The sequence below is a fragment of the Hypanus sabinus genome, unplaced genomic scaffold (genome assembly GCF_030144855.1).
Source record: "Hypanus sabinus isolate sHypSab1 unplaced genomic scaffold, sHypSab1.hap1 scaffold_929, whole genome shotgun sequence".
Classification (NCBI taxonomy): domain Eukaryota; kingdom Metazoa; phylum Chordata; class Chondrichthyes; order Myliobatiformes; family Dasyatidae; genus Hypanus; species Hypanus sabinus.
Genome location: NW_026781782.1, coordinates 103,261 through 129,823, shown reverse-complemented (window position 1 = coordinate 129,823; position 26,563 = coordinate 103,261). Strand labels below are relative to the sequence as shown.

The 26,563-nt window shown below is 45.0% G+C and overlaps 1 long non-coding RNA gene across 2 annotated transcripts in view; it reads left to right on the top strand.

The window, feature by feature from the left end:
- The window catches only part of LOC132390489 (uncharacterized), a 32,834-nt gene that overhangs the window by 3,591 nt on the left and 2,680 nt on the right, over positions 1–26,563 (top strand). The window contains exons 1-2 of one of the 2 annotated variants that reach the window (XR_009510923.1): positions 20,209–20,322; positions 24,997–25,164. This is a non-coding gene — a long non-coding RNA (uncharacterized LOC132390489). Of the gene's footprint in view, positions 1–20,208; positions 20,323–24,996; positions 25,165–26,563 lie in introns of those variants that run through there. The other variant, XR_009510922.1, reaches the window with a different exon arrangement.

The window sequence follows — 26,563 nt, the reverse complement described above, 5'->3', positions numbered from 1 at the left end:
CAGGGCTGGAGAAGTGGGAATCTGATAGGAGAGGACGGAAGGCCATGGAAAAGGAACAGTGGGGAGAAGCACCCAATGGAGGCGATGGACAGGCAAGGAGATAAAGCCAGAGAAGGAAAGGGGGATGGGGAATGGTGAGGGGAGGGGTGCTATTACCTGAAGTTTGAGAAATCGATATTCATGCTATCAGTTTAGAGGCTACCGGAATATAAGGTGTTTCTTCTCCAGTCTGAGTGTTTCCTCATCATGGCAACTGAGGAGGCCATATATTGACATGTCAAAATGTGCATGGGAAGTAGAATTAAAATGGCCGGCCACTGGGAGATACCGTTTTTTCTGGCGGATGGAGTGTAGGTGTTCTAGAAAACAGTGCTGCCGTAGGGTCTCGGCCCAAAATGTCGACTGTCCTGTTTTCCATAGATGCTGCCTGGCCCGCTGAGTTCCTCCAGCATTCTGAGCGTGTTGCAATGAATTAGTGTGTTGACACCAACTGAACGGAGCCGGGATGCGGGTCGCGGTTGCTCCCTGGCGCAGATCGAGTTGTGGACAGATACTGGATGTAATCTGTGTCACCGTGCACTGAGGCACAATAGGAAGCCTGGACCGAACAGCACAATATAATTATTTGCTTGAATCAGCTTTTTGTGTCATATAATGCGCTGTGGAGCAGGGTGTGGAACTACATGCTGAATGATGTGAAGCCCAGGTTTATATGTCTGTTATCAACTGAATATTGCTCACGGTGTGTTCACTTTCTGTTTGCACCCACTAAGTTCAGGTACTCGGATTCGCTGGAACAGAAAGAGAAGCTCAGCACCAAGTACACACAGAGACCGTACTGGGTGAGGTACGTTGTGGTGTTTCAATACGTCCCTCGTCAGGAGAGGATTTCCAGTGTTTATCCTGTTCAATATCGTCTTTAAAACTGTGTGGCATTAGGGACATGGAAGCATTTTTTTTCTGTGTGTGTGTTTTTAAGGAAAACAGACATGCATCTGGCAGCGATACTTAAAATAAAGTTTCCTGTACTAAGTTTCAGTGGGTGTTGATACAAATATCAAAGTCTGCAGTTTAGTATGTACCTCCTGTACTTAATAAAGTAGCTGCTGAGTGTATGTTTGTGGTCTTGGACATGGCATCAAAGTTTACGGGGAGAAGGCCAGGAACTGGGATTCAGACACAGATTGAACAGAAAGGATCAGCTATAATTGAAAGGTGGAGCAGACTTGATTGGCCAGATGTCCTTATTATGATCCTATGTCTTAAGCTCTTATGGTCTTCTGCTGCTGTAACCCGTTCGCTGCCAAGTTCAAAATGTTCAGTGATCAGTGATGCTTTTCTGCACACTGCTGTTGCAGCCTGTGCTGATTATAGTTACTGCGCCCCCCACCCCCCGGTAGCTTGAATCAGTCTGGCCATTCTCCTCTGGACTCTCTCATTAACAAGGCGTTTTCCCGTATAGTACTGCCACTCATTGGATGTTTGTTTGTTTGTATTTCGCACCATTGTCTGTAAATCTAGACAGTTGTGCGTGACAATCCAAAAGATGTTCATACTCCTCCGGCTGGAAACAACAATCATTCCACTGTCAAAGTCACTGAGATCACATTTTTCTCGAATCTGATGTTTGTTTTGAACAACATCTTGACATCTTGACCATCTCTGCATGTTTTCATTAAAGTAACTGAGCTGGTGCCACGTGATTTGTTGATCAGCATTAACGAGCTGGTGTACAGGTGCACTTCAAAAAATTACCACAGAGTTTATTTCCGAATTAGTCAATCCACTCAGCCTCATCCCGGGTATTATCAAGAATGAGATCTGGATCTATGTATTCATTCCCCTGTTTCCCACAACTGGATGGCATAGACAAGACCGTGAGCAGAACATGGTCGTGATGACAAGGGTGGGTTAATCTTAAGGGAATGTAACATCCTGAAATCTATGCATACTAATCGCGAAGTGCAAACACATTTGAACTTGGCACAGTATCGCACTTCCCTGTCAGAGACGGGATATTGAGGCTGAAAAGAGCAGCAAAAACTATTTTATCGGTAACACATGGGCATTATGGAAATGGTCATGTGCAGCACACAGAAACTTAATTCACCTCGTCAGGGGAATTGTACTGTGAGGCGATCAGGCTCAAATGCTTTACAATTCAGAATTAACGTTGATCACTGAAGACGTAGAAGATGTGCTGTAGATCTGTTGTTTCAGTAGACAAATTGGAGTGGATCCAGGTTACTGTTCAGACAGGAGCTGATATGCTTCAACACCAGCCCGTCAAAACACTTCAACTGTGGATGTAAGTGCCACAGGGCGATAGTCATTGAGGAATTTAACCACACTCTTCTCGGGTACCGGTATGGTTTAAGTTTCAGTTCGGAGATACAAGGAGTTAGTCACCCCTAGGTTGCAGGAGGAGAGTAACTTGGTGACTGTCAGCAGAAGGAAGCGAAATGAGCAGCTAGTGCAGACAAGCCCCGTGGACGTGTCCCCAATAATAGTTAGAGTATACACCGAGCGAGAGGGACGACCTATCAGCTGGAAACGCAACCTCTGAGTCTCTGGCTTGGAAGAGAACAGAAGTGAAGAGGTCAACAGTGGGTATAAAAGATTCCATAGTCAGAGGAACAGAAATGAGATTCTGGATGTATGTTGCCTTCCAGGTGACAGGGTCAGGGATGTCTCAGATCGGGTCCATTGCCGGGTGAGCAGCCAGATGCCTTGGTGTATGACATGGGCAGGAGAAATGAAGGGGTTCCTGGGAGATAATACAGGAAGCTCGGTGTAGAAAGCTGAGAAACAGGACCTACAATGTAGTAATCTCTGAATTGCCTGCTGTGCCACGTGCCAGAGAGGACAAGATTAAAATGATTTGGCAGTGGCTGGGGAACTGGTGCAGGAGGCAGAGGTTCAGATATATGGACGATTGGGATCTCGTCTGGGCAAGTTATGACCTGTACAAAAGGGAAGAGTTACACCAGAATCCCAGGGGAACCAATATCCTTGTGGGCAGGTTTTCCAGAACCTGGGTAGTTGGTTCACAAACAGAGGCAGTGTTACAGTGATACTGCTAGAAAGGCGAGGCTGATGATAGGGCAAAACTACAGTCAATGGGATGAGCTGCAACGTACAACGCAGACAAAATGGGCAAGGGAGAGTACAAGACTGACGGTGTTACAGTTGAAGGCGAGCAGTATACGGAATAATAGATGAATGCAGCAAAGTTACAGATTGGCATGTATTATATTGTGGGTGTCACTGAATCGTGGCTGAAAGAATATTACAGCTGGGAGTTTAACATCCAATGATACACACTGTTTATAAAGGACAGACAGGTCGGCAGAAAGGGTGGCGTGACTCTTGGTGAAAAATGAAATCAAATCATTAGAAAGAGGTGACATGGGGTAGGAAGGTCATGAATCATTGTGGGTAGAGCTAGGAAACTGCAAGGGTACAAAGACCTTGATGGGGATTATATACAGACCCCCACTCAGTAGTAATAACATTCTCTAATGTTTGGGTAAATGTCTGTGTTCAGTCATAAGTAGCAAAGTACTGACTATGGAAATTACAAATCAGAATATTATTAGAGTCACAGAGAGCAGCAGCTCAGAAACAGGCCGCTCGGCCCTTCTAGTCCATGCCGACCTGTTTTTTTTTGTTGCTGCCCAGTTCCAGCTACCTGCAGCAGAGCCTCCATACACCTCCCATCCACGTCCTCACACAAATTCCGTTTTGGTGTCTAAATCAAACCCACATCCTCCACTTCCACTGGCAGCTCATTCCACACTCTCACCAACCTCTGAGTGAAGAATTCCCCTTCAGATTCCCCAAAAATAATTCACTTTCACCCTGAACGTATGTCCAATGTCAGGGTGAGAGGGAGGACGGGGCAGAGAGGGAAGACGGTAAGGGGTCAAATGCAGAGAGGAAAACAGAGCAGAGAGATTATACTGAATATCTTTCAGAAAAAGTAATTGAACTTGCTGCAAACCTACTCTCCATATCCTGTACATTCTTAACCAAATTATTGATCTAGATGACAATAATGGTTGACGTTCAAAGTAAATGTTATTATCAGAGTACATATATGTCACCACGTACAACCCTGAGATTGTTTTTCCTACTGGAATGCTTAGCAAATCTATAGAATAGTAACAGGTTCAATGAAAGATCAAGTGGAGCAGAGAATTCAACAAACTGCAAATGCAAATATAATTAAATATGAATGAATAATGAGAGCAATGGGGTGTAACCCTGGGGAACCTCACTAGGCCCGGGATTCGAGTCCAATAAACAGCCTCTCACCATCACTCTCTGCTTCCTACCATCAAGACAACTGTGCATCCAGTGAGCCAGCTCTCCCTGGATCCCGTGTGATCTGACTTTCCACAGCAACTTACCATGTGAACCTTATCAAAGGCCTCACTGATGCCCAGATCAGCCCCGATCCTGGGACAGAGGTGTCACCGATCAGAGGGCACAGATTTAAGCAGAGGATGTAGAGGTTTAGGGGTATCTGAGGAAGAGATTTTTCACTCAGAGTGTAGCTGAAATCTGGAACACACTGCCCGAGGTGGTGGTGGAGGCAGGTCCCTTCACAACATTTACGAAGAGGATGAGCATTCAAACTGCCGAGATACAGTCGGCTGTGAACCAAGTGCGGATAAATGGGACCAGTGTAGACAGTGAGTGGATGGTCAGAACAGGTATGGCCGGCCAAAGGCCTGTTTCCGTGCTGTGTGATCCATCACTCCGGACATGCTCAATTAACGATGGTGGCACCGCAAGGCATTGATTTCAAATCTCCACACCCCTCTCCAACGTGAAATAAACCAGACTGAACCCCTTTGTCACCACTGTGAGTATCTGTTTCAGTCAAGGTAGCAATAAATTGGACACGTCAGCTAAACAACTGGCAACTGATGAAGTTCCTGTGTCTTCTTCCATTAATGTTGCTTCCTTACAGCAAAATTAACCCTCTCACTGTGTCAGAATCAGTGATTACATCCGGCCCCAAACACTGTGCTTTCATCCCTGCACATTGTAACTTGAACCATCTCACTGAGGGTCTGATGGAGACACAACCCCTGCCCTCTGCACATGTGATCACATCTCCCCTGCGTCTGACATTTCAAATACCCTCAGAATGGTTTTCTGATTCAGTCTGAAGGTTATGGTACAGTCAACTCGTTCTCAGAGCTGACAAACCATGTCTTCCCACAGCTGGTTCCACCTGTTCGTGTGTCCTCTTTCCTCCTCCTCCAGGGAAGCTGCATTTCCATAAGACCATAAGGCCTCCTTCCAATCAGGCACCGATTTATCCATGCTGGAACCTTTCCTGTAACACCGCGGGCTCGTAGCTTGCTAGGCAGCCTCGAGTGTGGCACCTTGTCACAGGCCTTTCGAAACCCCAAGTACCCAACATCAACGTATTCACCTCTCTCTAACCTCTGTTATTTCCTCAATATCCGAATATCCTGCTACTAATTCAATATGCCAGCAACAACATCCGACAATTAAGAGACCCCATGAATTTTAATGTTTCGAGTTCATCCATCACTCACTGATGAAAAACGGTTGATATATGTATAAAGTAAATGTGCCGTCTGTCAAAATCACCAGCGGGAAATAGTCTAAATTTCATATGATGGTGCTGTGATCCTGCAATTTGTTTCCAGTAAGTGAACAATAAACTGAAGGAGAAGGGCATCCATATCTTGCTGTCGGCTTTGACCGGTAGTTATCTCTGGGAGATAGCAATCTTGGCACAGCCGCTCCCCACTTGCCCATTACCCTAATGGTACAACAGCGCACAGCTGTTAAGGGTGGCTTTTAAATTAGCCAACTTAAAATCAGAGCACGTCCAGGCTACAGGGGCACAGTTAAATCTGGAGAAAGGGAATGTCCGCTGATCAAAAGAGGACATTATTCCAAATGCATAATATTCCATCAGAGTGGAGAGCGCCCTTCCTTCTGCAGTCTCTGTGCAATAAACCCACAGCGATATTTGCCCTGGGCTGTCGCTGGGGTTTATAATCTGACAATAAACTGGTCCCGAGGTGAATAATTAATCCAAGTGACGGCACCAACCGAACGGAACCAGGATGCGGGTTATGATTCCTCTCTGGAGGTGGTAAAATTTTGCGCACTGAAGTATTAATTCTGATTCGGACCACAAGTTAGAAAGACTCATTAAAGCAAGGTGAGTCTTTCTCTGGTTTAACACAAGCGCTGTGGAACAGGGTGTGGCGTTACATGCTGAATAGGGTGAAGTTCAGGTTTATGAGTGTGTTATCAACTGAACATTGCTCAGGGTGTGTTCACTTACTGTTAGGGATATTAATTTTAGATGCTCGGATTCGCAGAAACCAGACCCAGGTGTTCTGCATCAGGTAGGAACATGGATTGTATTCGGGAGTGTTATGGCGTTTTAATAAGTCCACTTGTAACGGTAATATTTCTAATGTTTCTACCATATAAAAAAAAACGGAGGGTTATGGGGTAGTGTGGGTTTAGTACTTTTTTAAAGATTACATGAATCGGCACAACATGGAGGGCTGAAGGTCCTGTACTGTGCTGAAGTGGTGGTGTTCTTTGGTTCTATCAATATTATCATTGAAATCGCGCGGCTTTACGGATCTGGGTGTTCGATTATTCTGTATATGTTGTATACGGTGTTTTAATAAGCACATTTGTAACGGCAGTATTACTAATAATTCTACCATATCAATATTATCATTGAAATTGCATGGCTTTACGGAAAGACGAGGTAGATCCGGCAGTGATATTTATATTAACAGATATTGTGGTAATTTTCACTGGCTGTAGATAAAATTAGCAAATTTTACACTCATTGGGCACTTTACTATGAACCTAATAATATAATAATAATAATATAATAATATAACCTAATAATGTGACCGCTGAGTGCATGTCCGGGGTGCTTCCGCTGCGATTGCCCGTCCACTTCAACGCTGACCACTGCGCTGTATTCGCTGGCATTCGACTAAGACGGGGAGTTGATTGCATTCGCTGTTATTTAGGAGGTGAGGAGATTTTTTCCACTGGTGGTTAGATCCATTGAGTTGAGCCCTTGCTGGGGACATTGAATATCACACGGAGTCTAGACAGGAATGTGGAGAACACGTTTGCTACTGTAGGGGGGAGCTGAAACAGATGAAGATAGATGAGGTTATTTTTCTGAGCTGGAACGCGTGTCTCTTTGAAATTCTCTTCCACAAAGGAAAAGGGAAGCAGAGCTTTCTTTCAATGTGTTTAATTCCGCCGAACACAGATTCTGAACAGACAAGGGAGTGAAGTGTTGCAGACGGTCGCGGGGATGTGTCACTGAGATCACAGTCCTGCTAAATCCTGCTGAGAATGGCGGAACAGGAGTGAGGGGCCGAAAGTCCTGTTACTAATTCAACATACAAGCCGCACACTCAGAGATCAGAGACAAAGTGAATTTAGTTTCTGGTGTTTCTCCATCAATCTCAGACGTGGAACAGTAGATGTATTTGTAAAATAAGGTCAATGCCTGCCAAATTGGCCAGCAGGAAATGATCATAGTTTCATTTGATTCTATGTTGACATGGTGACTTGTTTCCAGTAAGTGAGCAATAAAGTGAAGGGGAAGGGCGTTCTTATCTCGCTGTCGACTTTGACCGGTTGTTATCTCGGCACAGTTGCTGCACAATTGGCCCATTACTGTAATGGACCAACTGCGGACATCTGTTAAAAATGGTTCTTTCTAAACAGGTTGACCTTCAAGTCAGCTCCAGGCATCTGGGACACACTTAGGGAATGTCAATGTTCAAAACGAAACAAAGTATAAATGACTCCAAATGCAGAATATTTTACAAGAGTTGACAGCGCCCTTCCTTCTGCTGTCTCTGTGCAATAAACCCACAGCGATCTTTGCCCTGAACTGCTGCTCGAGTTTATAATCCGACAATAAACTGGTCACAAGGTGACCAATAAATCAAACGGACGACACCAACAGAACCGAAGCAGGATGCAGGTTGTTCTCCATCCCTGGAGTAGATCAAATTTTCCACCGAAAGGTCGCGCAATGAAGTAGTACTTTTGGCTCTAACCACATGTTAGAAACGAGTTTTTGCGTTTTTCACTACAAGCGTTGCAGAACAAGGTGTGGCTTAACATGCTGAATAGCCTGAAGTTCAGGTTTATGAGCATGTTACCAACTGAACATTGCTCAGATTGTGCACACTTACTGTTAGGGTCTCAGATGCTCGGATTCACTCAAACCAGACTCAGGAGTCCAGCACCAGGTTAGCACAGGGTCTGGACTGGGCTGTGTTATGGTGTTTCAATAACCCCACTTGTCACTGTAATTATTTCTCGTTTTTCTACCGTATCAATACTATCATTTGCTATTCCAGGGGAAGCTGAAACAGGTGAAGGTAGATGATGTTATTTTTATGAGTTGGAACTGTTTTCAAAGGAAATGAGAAGCAGAGGTTTTTTTCAATGTTTTAAATTCCGCAGGGCACAGTTTCTGGACAGACAAGGGAGTGAGGTGTTCCAGGCGGTCGCACGGATGTCCCACTGCGATCACAGACCGGTTGTGATCATTGGGAATGTCGGAACAGGACTGACGGGGCGAATGTCCGGTTACTAATTCCACACGCTATTTGGGGTGGTAGTAGTGTGTGCTTGGATTTCTCTTCCTCAAATGAAACAAGAAGTAGGGATTATTTTCAGTGAGTTTAATTCCGCAGCGGAGAGATCCTTGACAGACAAGGAAGTGAATTGGTCCAGGCGGTCGCAGGCATGAGTCTCTGAGATAACTGTCCAGCTGTGATCATAGAGAATGGCGGAACAGGACTGAGGGGGTGAATGTCCTGTTACTAATTACACATACCAACAGCGCACTCTAACAAATAAGAAACGTAGTGAAATTAATGTTTTTTCCCCATCGTTCTCTGACGAGGAACGGTACAAGTACTTGCAGAATAAATGCGATGTTGGTTGATGTATGTCTGAAGTAAATGGGTTGCCAGGCAAATTCCCCATCGGGATATGATCATAATGTCATATGATTGCTACTGTGTGTATCAGCCTCCACCACTGACTCAGGCAGTGCAGTCCACACACCAAACACTCTCTGAGTGAAAATAACTTCCTATAATATCCCCCTTGAAATCCCCTTACCTTAAAGCCATGTCCTCTTGTGCTGAGCAGTGGTGCCCCGGGGAAGAGGCGCTGGCTATCTACTCTATCTATTCCTCTTAATATCTTGTACAACTCGATCATGTCTCCTCTCATCCTCCTTCTCTCCAAAGAGTGAAGTCCTAGCATCCTGGTAAATCTCCTCTTTACCCTTTCAAATGCTTCCACATCCTTCCTATAGTGAGGCGACCAGAACTGGACACATACGCCAAGCGTGGCCTAACCAGAGTTTTATAGAGCTGCATCATTACATCGCGACTCTTAAACTCTGTACCTCGACTTATGAAAGTTAACACACCATAAGCTTTCTTAACTACCCTATCTACCTGTGAGGCAACTCTCAGGGATCTGTGCACATGTACTCCCAGATCCCTCTGCTTCTCCACACTACCGAGTATCCTGCCATTTACTTTGTACTCTGCCTTGAAGTGTGTCATTCCAAAGTGTACCACCTCACACTTCTCCGGTTTGAACTCTGAGAAGTGCTACTTCTCAGCCCATTTCTGCATCCTATCAATGTCTCTCTGTGATTTTTGACAATCCTCTACACTATCTACAACACCACCAACCTTAGTGTCGTCAGCAAACTTGCCAACCCACCCTTCTACCCGTCATCCAGGTCGTTAATACAAATCACAAAAAGTAGAGGTCCCAGGACAGATCTTTGTGGGACACCACAAGTCACAACCCTCCAATCTGAACGTACTCCCTCCACCACGACTCTCTGCCTTCTGTAGGCAAGCCAATTCTGAATTCCCTGGATCCCATGCCTACTGACTTTCTGAATAAGCCTTCCGTGTGAAACCTTGTCAAATGTCTTACTAAAATCGATGTTTGGAGAAGGAAGGAGGAGGATCCGAATGGGATTGTGCGGGAGCCATCTTGAATTTTTCTCATTCTCATCGGAGTTAAGAGAGGTGGGACTGCGCAGGCGTGTGACGTCGGGCTGTGAAGCGGGGAAGATTTAAAAAGCACACAGCCTTATGCAGTGAGCAGCGTCGTTTTGTGGGTAGCGGAGTGAGGCGGGAGCAGAGAGAAGGCTAAAGGGCTTGGGTTCAATGAGCTTAGGCGGAAGCGGGCGAGGCAAGGTAGGTTTAGGTTTCCGTATTTCCTGTTATTTGAGGAAAGGGGAAGTATGAGTGTGAGGGCAGCTTGTTGTACTCTGTGTCGGATGTGGGAAGTCCTGGAGTCTCATAGCCTCCCGGACGTCCATATTTGGGCCAGGTGCGGCGAGCTGCAGTTCCGAAGGGACCGTGTTAGGGAACTGGAGTTGCAGCTCGATTGCATTCCTCTGGTCAGGGAGAGTGAGGAGGTGATAGAGAGGAGTTACAGGCGGGTGGTCACACCGGGAACACAGGAGGCGGACAGGTGGATCACGGTTATGAGAGGGAAGGGCAAGAAGCAGGTACAAGTGAATACCCCTGTGGCTGTCCCCATTGACAATAAGTTCTCCTGTTCGAGTACTGCTGGAGGGGGCAACAACGGCTACACCTCTGGCACGGAGTCTGGCCCTATGGTTCAGAAGGGCGAGGAAATGAAGAGGAAGGCAGCAGAGATAGGGGACTATAGTTAGGGGGTCAGACAGACGATTCTGTGGACACTGGAAAGAAACTCAGATGGGAGGAGGAAGGTACTGGAGAGTACCGCAGTGGCTGTACCCTTTGACAATAAGTACTCCTGTTTGAGAACTGTTGTGGGTGGGGGACAGCCTACCTGGGGGAAGCAACAGTGGCCGTACCTCCGGCACAGAGTCCGAAGCTCAGAAGGGTAGGGAAAGTAAGAGGAATGCATTAGTAATAGGAGACTTGATAGTTAGGGGGTCAGATAGGCGATTCTGCGGACGCGATCAGGAGACCCGGATGGTAATTTGCCTCCCTGGTGCCTTGTGCCTATGTTTCTGATCGCGTCCAAGATATCGTGCAGTGGGAGGGGGAACAGCCAGAGGTCGTGTTACATGTAGGTACCAATGACATAGGTAGGAAAAGGGAAGAGGTCCTGAAAGGAGAATATAGGGAGTTAGGAAGGCAGTTGAGAGGAAGGACTGCCAAGGTACTAATCTCGGGATTACTGCCTGTGCCACGCGGCAGTGACAGTAGAAATGGAACGAGGTGGAGGATAAATGCGTGGCTCAGGGATTGGAGCAGGGGACAGGAATTCAGATTTCTGGATCATTCGGACCTCTTTTGGGGCAGGTGTGACCTGTAAAAAAAGGACGGGTTACACTTGAATCATAGGGGGACTAATATCCTGGCGGGGAGATTTGCTAAGGCTACTAGGGAGAATTTAAACTAGAATGATTGGGGGGTGGGGATCAATTTGAAGAGACTAGGGGAGAGGAGGTTAATTCACAAATAGAGAAAGCTAGTAGACAGTGTGTAAGGGAGGATAGGAAGGTGATAGTGAAGGGGAGCGCTCTGACTGAAGATGAAGGGGAGAAGGAAGGAAAAGATAATGAAGTTGATTGCATTGTTAGGGATAAGCAGAGAGGAAGAGGTGGAGAGTTTCTTAAATTGATCTATTTTAATGCTAGGAACATTGTAAGAAAGGTGGATGAGCTTAGAGCATGGATTGATATCTGGAAATATGATGTTGTAGCTGTTAGTGAAACATGGTTGCAGGAGGGTTGTGATTGGCAACTAAGTATTCCTGGATTTCGTTGCTTCAGGTGTGATAGAATCAGAGGGGCAAGAGGGGGAGGTGTTGCATTGCTTGTTAGAGAAAATATTACAGCGGTGCTTTGGCAGGATAGATTAGAGGGCTCATCTAGGGAGACTATTTGGGTGGAATTGAGGAATGGGAAAATGTGTAGTAACACTTATAGGGGTGTATTATAGACCACCTACTGGGGAGCGAGAATTGGAGAAACAAATTTGTAAGGAGATAGCAGATATTTGTAGTAAGCACAAGGTTGTGATTGTGGGAGATTTTAATTTTATACACATAGACTGGGAAGCCCATTCTGTAGAAGGACTGGATGGTTTGGAATTTGTAAAATATGTGCAGGATAGTTTTTTGCAGCAATACATAGAGGTACGGACTAGAGAAGGGGCAGTGTTGGATCTCCTGTTAGGGAATGAGATAGGTCAGGTGACGAACGTATGTGTTGGGGAGCACTTCGGGTCCAGTGATCACAATACCACTAGTTCCAATATAATTATGAAGAAGGATAGGTCTAGACCCAGGTTTGAGATTTGTGATTGGAGAAAGGCTAACTTTGAGGAGATGCGAAATGACTTAGAAGGAGTGGATTGGGACAATTTGTTTTTTGCGAAGGATGTAATAGAGAAATGGAGGTCATTTAAAGGTGAAATTTTGAGGGTACAGAATCTTCATGTTTCGGTTAGGTTGAAAGGAAAGGTTAAAAGTTTGAGAGAGACATGGTTTTCAAGGGATTTTGGAAACTTTGTTAGGTTCAAGAGAGATAACTACAATAAATATAGGCAGCATGGAGGAGATGGGGTGCTTGAGGAATATAAAGAATGTAAGAAGAATCTTAAGAAAGAAATTAGAAAAGCTAAAAGAAAATATGAGGTTGCTTTGGCAAGTAAGGTGAAAATAAATCCGAAGGGTTTCTACAGTTATATTAATAGCAAAAGGATAGTGAGGGATAAAATTGGTCTCTTAGAGAATCAGAGTGGACAGCTATGTGTGGAGCCGAAAGAGATGGGAGTGATTTTGAACAATTCTTTGTTATTCACTAAGGAGAAGTATATTGAATTGTGTAAGGTAAGTGAAACACGTAGGGAAGTTATGGAAACTATGACCATTAAAGAGGAGGAATTACTGGCGCTTTTAAGGAATATAAAAGTGGATCAATCTCCGAGTCCTGCTCAGGATATTCCCTAGGACCTTGAGACAGGTTGGTGTAGAAATAGCAGGGGCTCTGACAGAAATATTTCAAATGTCATTAGAAACGGGGATGGTGCCGGAGGATTGGCGTATTGCACATGTGTTCCATTGTTTAAAAAGGGTTCTAACAGTGAACCTAGCAAATATAGGCCTGTAGGTTTAATGTCAGTGGTTGGTAAATTAATGGAAAGTATTCTTAGATATGGTATATATAATTATCTGGATAGACAGGGTCTAATTAGGAAGAGTCAACATGGATTTGTGCGTGGAAGGTCATGTTTGACAAATCTTATTGAATTATTTGAAGAGATTACGAGGAAAGTTGATGAGGGTAAATCAACATATGTTCTCTATATGGACTTCAGTAAGGCCTTTAACAAGGTTCCGCATGGAAGGTTAGTTAGGAAGGTTCAATCGTTAGGTATTAATATTGACATAGTAAAATGGATTCAACAGTAGCTGGATGGGAGATGCCAGAGAGTAACGATGGATAACCACTTGTCAGGTTGGAGGCCGGTGACTAGTGGTGTGCCTCAGGGATCTGTATTGGGTCCAATGTTATTTGTCATATACATTAATGATCTGGATGATGGGGTTGTAAATTGGATTAATAAGTATGCAGATGATACTAAAGTAGGTGGCGTTGTGGATAATGAAGTAGGTTTTCAAAGCTTGCAGAAAGATTTAGGCTAGTTAGAAGAGTGGACTGAATGATGGCAGAAGGAGTTTAATGCTGATAAGTGTGAGGTACTACATTTTAGTAAGAATAATCCAAATAGGGCATACATCATAAAAGGTAGGGCGTTGAAGAATGCAGTAGAACAGAGTGATCTAGGAATAATGGTGCAAGGTTCCCAGAAGGTGGAATCTCATGTGGATAGGGTGGTGAAGAAATCTTTTGGTATGCTGGCCTTTATAAATCAAAGCATATTGTACAAGAGTTGTGATGTAATGTTAAAATTGTACAAGGCATTGGTACAGTTCTGGTTACCGAATTATAGGAAAGATATCAAAGAAATAGAGAGAGTACAGAGAAGATTTACTAGAATGTTACCTGGGTTTCAACACCTAAGTTACAGGGAAAGGCTGAACAAGTTAGGACTTTATTCTTTGGAGCGTAGAAGGTTGAGGGGGGGACTTGATAGAGATATTTAAAATGATGAGAGGGATAGATCGAGTTGACGTGGATAGGCTTTTTCCATTGAGGGGAGGGAAGATTCAAACAAGAGGAAATGATTTGAGAGTTTAGGGGCAAAAGGTTAAGGGCAGCACGAGGTGCAATTTCTTTACTCAGTGCGTGGTAGTTGTGTGGAACGAGCTTCCAGTAGAAGTGGTAAAGTCAAGTTTGGTATTGTCATTTAAAGTAAAATTGGATAGGTATATGGACAGGAAAGGAATGGAGGGTTATGGGCAGAGTGCGGGCCACTGGGACTAGGTGAGTGTAAGCGTTGGCACAGACTAGAAAGGCCAAGACGGCCTGCTTCCGTGCTGTAATTGTTATATGGTTACCTGGTTAAATATAGATCACATCCACTGCACTACACTCATCTATATGCCTGGTCAGCTCCTCAAAGAACTCTATCAGGCTTGTTAGTCACGATCTGCCCTTCACAAAGCCATGCTGACTGTCCCGGATCAGACTGTGATTCTCTAAATGCCCAGACATCCTATCTCTAAGAATATTTTCCAACAGCTTTCCCACCACAGACGTAACGTAAGGCTCACTGGACTATAATTACCCGGACTATCCCTACTCCCTTTATAGAACAAGGGGACAATATTTGCCTCCCTCCAATCCTCCGGTACCATTCCCGTGGACAACGAGGACATAACGATCCTAGCCAGAGGATCAACAATCTCTTCCCTCGCCTCGTGGAGCACCCTGGGGAAGTAGAAGTGGAGAAGCGTCAGACCCGGGGACTTTTCCTCCCCAATGTATTTTAACAACTCCAACACCTCCTCTCACTTAATATCAACATTCTCCAGAACATCAATCTCACTCATATTGTCCTCACCGTCATCAAGTTCCCTCTCATTGGTGAATACCGAAGAGAAGTATTCACTGAAGCCTTCGCTCACTTCCACAGCCTCCAGGCACATCTTCCCACAATTATCTCTAATCGTTCCTACCTTCATTCCTGTCATCCTTTTGTTCTTCATATATTTGAAGATTGCCTTGCAGTTTTCCCTTAACCTACTCGCCAAGGCCTTCTCATGCCCCCGTCTTGCTCTTCTCAACCCCTCCTTAAGCTCCTTTCTTGCTGCCCTATATTCCCCAAAGGACCCAACTGATTCTTGCTTCCCAAACCTCATGTATGCTGCATTCTTCCACATGACTAGATTTTCCACCTCACTTGTCACCCATGGTTCCTTCACCCTACCATTATTTATTTTCCTTAACAGAACAAATTTATCCCTAACAACCTGCAAGAGATCCTTAAACATCGACCACATGTCCATTGTACATTTCCCTGCGAAAGCATCAACCCAATCTACACCCGCAAGTTCTAGCCTTATAACCTCATAATTTGCCCTTCCCCAATTAAAAATTTCCCTGTCCTTTCCGATTCTATCCATTTCCATGATAATGCTAAATGCCAGGGAGCGGTGATCACTGTCCCCCAGATGCTCACCCACTGAGAGATTTGTGACCTGACCCATTTCGTTACCTAATACTGGATCTAATATGGCATTCCCCCTAGTCAGCCTGTCAACAGACTGAGACCGAAATCCGTCCTGGACACACTTAACAAATTCTTCCCCAGCTAAACCCTTGGAACTAATCAGGTGCCAATCAATATTAGGGAAGATAAAGTCACCCATGATAATCCTTTTATTTTTGCACCTTTCCAAAATCTGCATCCCAATCTGCTGCTCAGTATCTCTGCTGTTACCAGGGGGCAATAGAATACCACCAATAGAGTAACTGCTCCCTTCCTGTTCCTGACTTCCACCCATACTTACTCAAAAGAGGACACTGCTATATTACACACCCTTTCTGTAGTTATAATAGTATCCTGTACCAGTAATGCCATCCCACCTCTATCCCTTTTAAAGCACTGAAATCCAAGAATATTGAGAATCCATTCCTGCCCTGGTGTCAGCCAAGTCTCTGTATCGGCCACTACATCATAATTCCATGTACGTAACCAAGCTCTCAGTTCATCACCTTTGTTCCTGGTGCATATTGTATTGACGTACACGTACTTTAGCCCTTCTACCTTATTAAGTTTACACCCTTTATTCTGCTTCTCCTTCCTCAGAGATATGTTAGATCTGGCTTTACTCCATGCACTTCTTCCACTGTTCTAACGGTCCGGGTCCCATCCGCCTTGCAAATTAGTTTAAACCCTCCCGAACCCTGCTGGCAAACCTACCTCCAAGGATGTTGCTCCCCCTCGGGTTCAGGCGCAACACATCCAATCTCTACAGGTCCCAAATTCCCCAGAAGAGAGCCCAATTATCCAAAAATATAAAACACTGCCCCTTGCACCAATTCCTATGCCACGCCTTCAACTGCCATCTCCTCCAATTCTTAACCTCACTATCAAGGAGCAATGGCAGCCATCCTGAGAACGCCACCCTTGAGGTCCTGTTCTTCAGCCTTCTGCCTAGTTCCAGAATCTCACACTTCAGGACCTCATCCCTCTTCCTGCCTATGTTGTTGGTACCAACATGTGTCACGACTTCTGGTTACTTTCCCTCTCGTCCCAGGATGTCATGCACCCGGTCAGAGACATCCCGGACCCTGGCACCCGGGAGGCAACAAACCTTGCGCGTGTCATTCTCACATCCAGAAAATCTCCTGTCTGCTTCCCTGAGTCTCCAATGATGTCAGCTCTCCTCCATCCCATCCTTCTGCACATCAGGGTCAGACTCAGTGGCAGAGGCCCTGCTACAGTGGCTCACACCTGGCCGGTCGTCCCTGCCAACAGTATACAGGATGGTAAACATATTATTCAGGGGAGTGGCTACAGGGGTGCTCTGCACTACCTGTCTACTCTCCTTCGCTTTCCCCCCTCGGACTGTCACCCAACGACCTGCTTCAGGCAACCTAGATGTGACAACCTTCCTGTAGCTCTCATCTATGACTGCCTCATTCTCCCATATGAATTGAAGGTAATCCAGCTGCTGCTCCAGATTCCTCACATGGTCTTCCAGATGGACCAGCAGCGAGCACTTCTGGCAGATGTGACTCTGCGGGAGAGGGGAGTTTCCCCAAGACTGCCACATCTCACAAGAGAGGCACATCACCGTCTCAGGAGGCATTGAAAAGACTACCTGGGAACAAGCTCGCCCTCCACCTCTTCTCGTTGAAGCCTCCCGAGTCAAACCCTCAAAGCTCCGCTCCTTCACTGGCCCACTCACTCATTGGCCGCTTTCCACTAGAACTGCGTACACTCCCTTCAGAATTTCCAAAGAAGCAACTCAGGCTGTCTAATATTTCCTCACCATTGCAATGGGGGATATTTATTTGTTTTCCATGTACAGAGGTTGAGTGAAAATCTTGTCTCCGGTATTGTCCACACAGATCAATACATTGCAGCAGTACATTGAGGTAAAACAAGTCATTCTGGTTACAGAGAAAGTGCAGTGTAGGTAGATATGTGGTGCAAGGTCACATTGATTCAGACTGTGAGGTCAGGAGTCCACTCATCACGCTGTTCGCTTCTAACAGCAGAATGGACACCGTCCTTGAGCCCAGTGCCATGATTCTGTTTTATTTTATCTTCGACTCTGTGGAGCATTAGAAGTGAGAAGTGTTCAGGGTTGTAGGGAGCTTTCCTTATGTTTGCTGCTTAACTGAGGCAGTAGGAAGTGTACAGAGAGTCCATGGAGGGGAGGTTGGTTTCTATGATGTGCTCTGCTGTGTCCACAGTTCTCCGCTATTTCATTCAGTTAAAGGAAGAGCGGTAGCCGGATGAAGATGTGAAATGCCGGGGTGGGAAACGTTGTGTGGTGCATTGATAAAGTGTGTAGAGTAGAAAAGGACATACACCAAAGTTCCTATTGTTTGTTCTGGCTTTGTTATATTGGAATCTGTTATCTACTAGTGAGTACTATTATTTCAGGATCTGTGTATTGCTGGAGGACCATCAGAGGTTGCCCTTGATCAACGATCTTTTTCAACCTCTGCCCAGCCTGTATCCCGTCACTTCACTGATATATATGAACCATCTTGTTCAAACACTGTCCAGCCTGTATCCTCCACCTCAATGATATTTTTCAACCTTGTTCAACCTCTGTCCAGCCTGTATCCTCCAACTCAATGATATATATCAACCATCTTGTTCAACCTGTCCAGTCTGTATCCCACCACTTCAATGATATATATCAACCGTCTAGTTCAACGTCTGTCCAGTCTGTATCCCACCACTTCAATGATATATATGAACCGTGTTGTTCAACCTCTGTCCAGTCTGTATCTCACCACCTCAATGATATATATCAACCGTCTTGCTCAACGTCTGTCCAGTCTGTATCCCACCACTTCAATGATATATATGAACCGTGTTGTTCAACCTCTGTCCATTCTGTATCCCACAACCTCAATGATATATATGAACTATCTTGTTCAACCTCTGTCCAGCCTGTATCCCCCACCTCAATGATATATATCAACCATCTTGTTCAACCTCTGTCCAGCCTGTATCCCACCACCTCAATGATATATATCAACCATCTTGTTCAATCTCTGTCCAGCCTGTATCCCACCACCTCAATGATATATATCAACCATCTTGTTCAACCTCTGTCCAGCCTGTATCCCAGCACCTCAATGATATATATCAACCATCTTGTTCAAACTCTGTCCAGCCTGTATCCCACAACCTCAATGATATATATGAACTATCTTGTTCAACCTCTGTCCAGCCTGTATCCCACCACCTCAATGATATATATCAACCATCTTGTTCAACCTCTGTCCAGCCTGTATCCCACAACCTCAATGATATATATGAACTATCTTGTTCAACCTCTGTCCAGCCTGTATCCCCCACCTCAATGATATATATCAACCATCTTGTTCAACCTCTGTCCAGCCTGTATCCCACAACCTCAATGATATATATGAACTATCTTGTTCAACCTCTGTCCAGCCTGTATCCCACCACCTCAATGATATATATCAACCATCTTGTTCAACCTCTGTCCAGTCTGTATCCCACCACCTCAATGATATATATCAACCATCTTGTTCAACCTCTGTCCAGTCTGTATCCCACCACCTCAATGATATATATCAACCATCTTGTTCAACCTCTGCCCATTCTGTATCCCACCACCTCAATGATATATATCAACCATCTTGTACAACCTCTGTCCAGTCTGTATCCCACCACCTCAACGATATGTTTCAACCATCTTGTTCAACCTCTGTCCAGTCTTCATTGTGACGTATTTTATCTCATTTATTTATTTCTGAAATTGGTGTTTGTTACCTGTAAGTACCTGAGGATTTATTGAATACAGCATGAGCTAGGGTAAAGACAGCCACTACAATTTTAGTTTCAATGTTACCAAATGGCTGCTGAGTTGATCTTTGCCAGACGGAACTCCCAGTATTTACAGTTGAGTCTGTTTTGGTGATGTTTGGAGAGGCAATTCACATGTTGCCAGGAACAGCCACAGGATCTGCAGGGAGTGGTGCACATTTTTCTCTCTCTGGTCCCTGCCCCTCACTGAGAGTTAGTGGCCTTGGGAGCAGATGTAACTGACTGATAGTGGGGCAGGAAGGATGTTGTGTTCATCAGATCGGAGAGCAACTTGGACAGTCTTATTCTGATACAGGGTCTCTTTCCACAAATCTAATCTGGTGAAACAAGAGTCCAGCACTATTATTTCAATTTTATATTAAAAGCGTTTTATTCCTGTTGGCCTACAGGAAATGTGATAGCCAATAGTGCTGGGCAAGACCTCATTTAACAATAAGATAATGATAAATTGAGTTTAGTTTAGCTGCTGGAGACAATGTAAAACGTATCCCCGGTGTCTGTTGACTCACGTCCTGGTTTTACAGCCCGATCATTGGTCCAGCCAGATTATCATGAGGCTCCTGTTCTTCCGTGGGTTGATGGCGTGTTAGGTTTTGAACTCTGATTGGCCGAAACAATGCAACATATTACTGGAGCAAGGGGTCCTGGGAGAGTTGCTGTTCAGGCTGTAATCTTTGGAAACTACTACCGTGTTCTCATTCTCAAGTATTTTGCCGCACGAACGGTGTTTGTTACCTAGAAATAGCAGTGGATTTGTTTAATGCAGGATAAGGTAAGGTAAAGACAAACATTACAATTTTAGTTTCAACGTTATAAAATAGCCATTGTTTTAATGTTATATTAAGACACTTTACAAGAGGCTGTCAGGGTAGCAGTCTGACAACTGTTTTAATTCAAGTTGGATAATGCAACAGTACAATGATCCGAAAGACAAGAGCAAATCGATAGGAGAGTGATTTCAAAAGAAAAATTCGTTTTTGGAATGTCCGCGTCAAAATCCTATTGTTAATCCCATAGGGATGTTGTTGTATAGCTGAAGCAACAGTTCAGGCAAGGAATCCCACCAACATCCCAGCGTTGAAGCAGTTTCGTAACGCGGAATGGCCTAAAATTCCTCCAAGTCGATGTGCTTTAAGATCAACATTTACCAGAAACACTTGGTTGAAGTTATTGCTGTACAGGGTGTGGGGGTGGGGTGTGGTCGCACCAATTATTGAAAACCAAGGTTCACAGACTTATTTTGAACAAGTACATGTAAAATTGAATCATGTTAATCTTGTCATAACGAGACTCAGAGCGTTTAAAATTGAACCCGTTTCTTACTTTTTCGTCATTTTTGGAGGGCCTCTTTCTGCATGTCAGAATAACAGCGCATGTGACCAGTAGGGAATGGTAAACATTTATATCGCTCTCTGTTCACCGTTGCTCAGTGAGAGTTAGTGGACCATGACCACATGTAACGGACTGATAAAGGGGTGGGGAGGATTTGTGAGCATTGACTGTGTGTACTGAATAATTCCTGTTTTGGAATGCAGGGAAAACTAATGATGATCCCTTGTCCCATCTGGTTCCATCTGCTCATTCCCCGCGCAACTTGTTTAAACGCTGTGCAGTCTGTATCCCACCAGCTCAATAATATGTATCAACCACCTTGTTCAACCCCTGTCCATTCTGTATTTCAGCACCTCAATGATATATCTCAAAATTCTTGTCAATTTCTGGCCAGTCTGTAATCAATAATTACAATCTTAGTTGCAACGTTGCAAAATGGCGAAATGTTAATCTTGACAGCAATTAAATTTGAGTCGGGTACTTTATTTTTTTGTCATTTTTGGAGAGCCAATTTCTCTGTTGCCAGGGTAACAGCCCATGTGACCTGCAGGGAGTGGTGCACATTGTTATCGCTCTCTGGTCACGGTCCCTCAGTGAGAGACAGCGGCCTCGGGAGCAGAAGTAACATAGTGGAGTGGGGAGGATGTTGTAAGCATTGACTGTATTGACTGTATTATCCCTGTATTGGAATGAAGACAAAACTAATGAATATGGGCATTACATTTGTACAACTTTGTTCAGGCCGTCACAAATGTCTTGTAATCAGTCAATAGCTGTGCATAATTTAAAGTAAAAAGAGAGAACATTGGACACATTCAGCAGATCAGGCAGCAACTTGGACAGTCCTGATACTGGCTCTTCCGCAGTTTCTCTTTCCACAAATCTAATCTGGTGAAAAGAGTTTCCATCACTATTATTTCAATTTTATATTAAAAACATTTTATCCCTGTTAGCCTACAGGAAATGTGATGACCAATTGTGCTGGGTAAGACCTCATTTAACAATAAGAAAATGATAAATTGAGTTCAGTTTAGCTGCAGGGCACAATGCGAATCATATCCCCAGTGTCTTGTGACTCTCGCCCAGGTTATCGCGCCCGATCATTGGTCCATTCAGATGACCATCAGGTTCCCGTTCGGCCATAGGTTGATGGAGTGTTAGTTTCTGAACTCTGATTGGCGGAAGCACTGCAATATTATACCGGTAACAAGGAGTCCTAGTGTTGAGGTCTGGGCTCTAATCCTTAGTACTTGTACAGATGGGACATGATGCTCCTCCTTCCAAATGAATCAGAAGTCTCGGGCATTTGGACATTGGTTGTGGGTATATCCCTGAATACACCACTTGCTGTGAGATGTGTGGACGATGTGCGAGGTTTCTGGCGTCGGTAAGTGACCGGTTCAGCCTTGTGACCCTGTGAGGTTAGGTCATGGGATATCATAGTTTTAGCTTCAAGTAAAATGGACCCGGGGATCAACCTGCCCAGGTTTATGAGGTGTTGAGCGAGTATTTCTGGTCTGTGTGTTCATTGTTAAGACCGTGTTTGTAAATCCCCCTTCACTATCACACGCCTGCCAGGCAGTGGAAATCTAGCAGAAACTCAAGATACTGGAGATCTGCAGTAAAAACTGAAAATGTTTGAAGTAATTGTGATGAAATGTGTAAACCTGAATCGTCAAATTTGTTCTTCTCCCCACAGCTGTTCCTTACCTGCTGAGTGTTCCTGGTAATTCCAGTTTCCTTTTATTACATTCACCCTGGACCGGTTTATATTTCCTGAAATGGACCTGATTTAACCTGGAAATCGAAATAGCTCGTTGTGTGATAGTAGAACATTAAAGCAAGCACAACTTTTCGCAGTAAATTGTTCTGGCATCAATTTGCCTGTTGTTCCTGGGAATCTGTTCAGTGCAGTTGTTGCTAACAAGGTTCACATGAATAATCTCAGGAATGATCGGTGTTATGTTTGAGGAGCATTTCATGGTTCTGGACCTGTGCTGGATGGAGTTCAGAGGGACGGTGGGGGTGGTGGGGGAATGTATGGTTAATAAACCTACTGAATTCTGAAAAGCCTGAATACATTGGACATGGAGAGGATGTTTCCATTAGACAGAGTTTGTGCTCTGAGAGCACCATCTTAGAATAAAGACGCCTACTTTTAAAATTGTGATGACAGACAGACAGACATACTTTATTGATCCCGAGGGAAACTGGGTTTTGTTACAGCCACACCAAACAAGAATAGAGTTGAAATATAGCAAAATAAAATCAGAAATAATTAAATAATAATAAGTAAATTATGCCAAGTGGAAATAAGTCCATGACCAGCCTATTGGCTGAGGGTGTCTGACACTCTGAGGGAAGATTTGAGAAGTTTGATGGCCACAGGCAGGAATGACTTCCTATGACGCTCAGTGTTGCATCTCGGTGGAATGAGTCTTTGGCTGAATGTACTTCTGTGCCTAACCAGTACATTCTGGAGTGGATGGGAGTCATTGTCCAAGATGGCATGCAACTTGGACAGCATGCTCTTTTCAGACACCACCGTCAGAGAGTCCAGTTCCAACCCCACAACATCACTGGCCTTACGAATGAGTTTGTTGATTCTGTTGGTGTCTGCTACCCTCAACCTGCTGCCCCAGCACACAACAGCAAACATGATAGCACTGGTCACCACAGACTCGTAGAACATTCACAGCATCGTCTGGCAGATGTTAAAAGACCTCAGTCTCCTCAGGAAGTAGAGACGGCTCTGACCCTTCTTGTAGACAGCCTCAGTGTTCTTTGACCAGTCCAGTTGATTGTCAATTCGAATCCTCGGGTACTTGTAATCCTCCACCATGTCCACACTGACCCTTTGGATGAAATCAGGGCTCACCGGTGTTTTGGCCATTCTCAGGTCCACCACCAGCTCCTTAAATTTTTTCACATTAAGCTGCAGATGATTCTGCTTACACCAGGTGACAAAGTTTCCCACCGTAGCCCTCTACTCAGCCTCATCTCCCTTGCTGACAAATCCAACTATGGCAGAGTGATCAGAAAACCTTTGAAGATGGCAAGGCTCTGTGCAGTATTTGATGTCCGAGGTGTAGATAGTGAAAATAAGGAAGAAAGGACCTGTATAGCCCCAAAGCTGCTTACCACTCTGTCTGACACACAGTGTTGCAAGCGCATGTACTGTGGTCTGCCAGTCAGGTAATCAATAATCCATGACACCAGGGAAGCAACCACCTGGATCACTGTCAGCTTCTCACCCAGCAGAGCAGGGCGGATGGTGTTGAATGTACTGGAGAAGTCAAAAAACATGACCCTCACAGTGTTTGCCGGCTGTCCAGGTGGGCATAGACACGGTTCAGCAGGTAGACAATGTCATCCTCAAATCCTAGTCGGGGCTGGTAGGCGAACTGGAGGGGGTCTAAGTGTGGCCTAACCAAAGGCCGGAGCTGCTTTAGAACAAGTCTCTCCAGCGTCTTCATGATGTGTGAGGTCATTTCCTCCGGTCTGTAGTCATTGGAGCCACTGGGGCGCGGTGTCGTCGGTACAGGGACGAGGCAGGACGTCTTCCACAGCACAGGAACCCTCTGGAGACTCAGGCTCAGGTTGAAGACATGGTGAAGTACTCCATATAGCTGGGGGGGGGGGCACAGGCTTTGAGCACCCTGGGGCTGACAACACCCGGGCTTGCAGCCTTGCCTGAGAAAAATCTCTTCAGCCAAAGGATGGCTGCTGTGTGGAAACAGTTGACGCAGACGGTGGTGGAGGCTGCCCTTTGCGCATATTTATGGCAGATTTAAATATGTTCGTGTTTGCTCAGTAGCTTCAGGGTTGCAGGGTGATGGCAGGAATATGGCGTTAGAATAAAAATCATGTTTGAATGGTGGAGCAGACTCGATAGACAGAATCATCTAATTCTCCTCCTACATCTTGTGTCGGACCATAACTGAACGATGACTCCTTCGTATCCCATATCAGGCATTGGGAAGTGCGAGGGGCAATTTCAGATTTGTTCTTTGAGATCGTTATATTTGTCTTCAACATTTAAACTTCGATAAACAGAAATATTTTTTTTTCTCATTTGTATTGCTAATGTGTTTTATTATCTGTCTATTTAAAGTTAGACCTGCGATGAGCGATTTATTGGAAGAAAAACCGCAACTGAAAGGAAACCACGACTGAAGACGAGGGAACAGCAACAAGTGAACCAGCCCGAAGACTGAGAGCATCAACTGGAGAGAACCCATCTGACTCAGGGTTTCCATTGATTGGGTCAGCAGAAAGTCTGGTGAGTCTCTTTTAGTCAAACACTGGTCCTTTCGACATTGCATATCAATACAAAGGAAGGTAGGAAACAATTGGAATGGGACTGAATGTGCCAGGTATGCCTATGTCAGACCCAGCTGCAATCACTCCAAGTCTGGTAATGTGTTGTCAGCAGCCCAGCTCTTTAAAGCCACTCACATTCCCTCAGTGTTTGCTCATTTCAAGCTTTTGCATGTTTTGAAGTAGATTTTGGTCAGTTCTGAGTGGGAAGCGGGAATAAGAGGTGTTTGTTTATACTTACTGTCTTTCAGAAATGTGATTGCTTGAATTTAATTTGTGCCGACTTACTAACCATATCCTGTACCTTCTCAACCAAATTATCGATATACACGACAAGTAGGAATGGGTGTAACCCTGGGATCATCACTAAGCACGGAACTCAAGTCGAAGCAGCAACTTCTCACCGTCAACTTCTGCTTCCTAACAATAATCTGTTTGCAGACTCTGGAGCCCTGTAACAAACTCAATGTTAACAGCAAGATTAGACAGTAACAAATATAAAGAGGAACTTGCTGCTTCCTGAAAGGACGTGTATCATGTCTGATCCAAAGAGAAAGATCCTCCGTTATTTACCTCGGGACCCATCCTTCCCGGTAAGCTGCATCCGATAATACGTAAGCCCCCAGCCTCCCTCCACCCCACCAATAACCCCACATCCTTCCCATAGTTCACCCCACAATCGAACCCGTGGACAGATTCCCTTCACCCTCATCCACACTCTCAACTTGGGTATCATAACTAACTGATCATACGTTCCCGGCTTGGGCACAAAACTGAAACCAGGCCTGCAGCACTGGCAACCCCGGACACCCCAGAATACTGGTTCAGTTCCGGCCCTTACCCACTGCAACCGACCTACGATTTACACAAACCCGAGATAAGCCCCTTCCTCACCGCCGCCCGTTCAGGAGAACCGCTGGATTCAGTTGGGTTCGGCACTGTGCCCTGACCTGCAGGAGGTCCCCACAGCGCCAGCTGTGGCAGGATGTCGGACGGACAACACAGAGCGTTCGGGTGTCGGTTCTTTTACTGTGACACCCTCCAAACTTCACATTAACTCCATCGAACCGACTCTGGGCGAACTTCAACGACCAAGAAATAAATCCCTGTCAGCGATCAGCTGTCTGAATGATTCGCACACTGTGGGGTGTTTAGATTACCGGGAGACAAGGACAGCAGGGACGAGAGGTCTTCTGTTATCTGATATGAATCTGTGTTTCCCCTGCTGGCAATTCCTGTTGTTTATGAAAATTCTAAACAACGAGTCACTGCACTGACCGAACCACCTCAAATCAAATCACCCAGAAAACTCTTCCCCAGAAACATTCTGGGTTTTGTGACCCAACTCGAGACAAGCACCA